The following is a 1,423-nucleotide window of genomic DNA, read 5'->3' on the forward strand; positions in this document are numbered from 1 at the left end:
CACAGTCCTCGCACACCATCCACAAGGGGAAGTACAGTGGCCCACGCACCCAGGCCCAACTTGATAGGACTCACAGTAGCTCTGGTTCTTCCCATCATGGCCAGACTCATATAAAGTATTGTGCAGTGGGACCTGGGACAAGGCTCCACCAGCACCTGATAACACAACTCAGAAGTGTGGGGTTTAACACCCATGGACAAATGTAGGCTAATTAGAGTCAGGAAAATGAAAGAGCCAGCAGATAAATTCCTCTCCTTTCCTTCTCTTTCAGACTGTTGAGTAGCAAGGGTTCCATAAAACCTTCCTCAAAGACTTCCGTACTGATTATGAGAAATATGTTGTGCTTCCTTCTGAAGCTGTGGCTTCTGGACAGTGAACCACCTTTCCTCCTTCTGTGACTCACCTCTTTTTCTCTCACTCCTGTTGCCCGGGCATTGACCCTCCTCATAAAGTCTTAGGACGTAGTCTCTATTTTTCAGGGAGCTTTAAGATATCAAACTTTGGGGCATATCTATTCTTAAATCTGTAAGAAATCTAAAATACTATGATAATAATTAAAAATCTTTCTGTAAAATTCCACTTGGATATCCATAGTTTTCACCCTTTAACAACAATACCCCAAGTTTAAAAAAAAAAAAAAAGACAAAGTTCTCCTTAATACAGGAAATTAACCTAGATCAGGAAAAGATCCTATTTTTCTTATAGCTCTGTACCATGTGATGTAAAATACCAATCAGTTTTTAAACTTCAGTCAGGACTGGTAAAGGGTAATAAAATAATTTAAAAATATGTTTTACTACTAGAGTTAATCAATGAATTTGGTAAAGTAGCAGGATACAAAATTAATGCACAGAAATCTCTGGCATTCCTATACACTAATGATGAAAAATCTGAAAGTGAAATTAAGAAAACACTCCCATTTACCATTGCAACAAAAAGAATAAAATATCTAGGAATAAACCTACCTAAGGAGACAAAAGACCTGTATGCAGAAAATTATAAGACACTGATGAAAGAAATTAAAGATGATACAAACAGATGGAGAGATATACCATGTTCTTGGATTGGAAGAATCAACATTGTGAAAATGACTCTACTACCCAAAGCAATCTACAGATTCAATGCAATCCCTGTCAAACTACCACTGACATTTTTCACAGAACTAGAACAAAAAATTTCACAATTTGTATGGAAACACAAAAGACCCTGAATAGGGCTTCCTGGGTTGCGTAGTGGTTGAGAGTCCGCCTGCTGAGGCAGGGGACGCAGGTTTGTGCCCCGGTCCGGGAAGATGCCGCAGAGCGGCTAGGCCTGCGAGCCATGGCTGCTGAGCCTGTGTGTCTGGAGCCTGTGCTGTGCAACAGGAGAGGCCACAACAGTGAGAGGCCCGCGTACAGCAAAAAAAAAAAAAAAAAAAAAAAAC

At 40.2% G+C, this 1,423-nt stretch overlaps 1 pseudogene; it reads right to left on the reverse strand.

Annotated features, from left to right (window-relative positions):
- Positions 1-305: 305 nt before the first annotated feature.
- Positions 306-1,423, reverse strand: part of LOC112396587 (protein MAL2-like) — a 14,956-nt pseudogene continuing 13,838 nt past the window's right edge.

The sequence above is a fragment of the Neophocaena asiaeorientalis genome, unplaced genomic scaffold (assembly GCF_003031525.2).
Source record: "Neophocaena asiaeorientalis asiaeorientalis breed wild unplaced genomic scaffold, Neophocaena_asiaeorientalis_V1.1 scaffold57, whole genome shotgun sequence".
In the NCBI taxonomy this organism is placed as follows: Eukaryota; Metazoa; Chordata; class Mammalia; order Artiodactyla; family Phocoenidae; genus Neophocaena; species Neophocaena asiaeorientalis.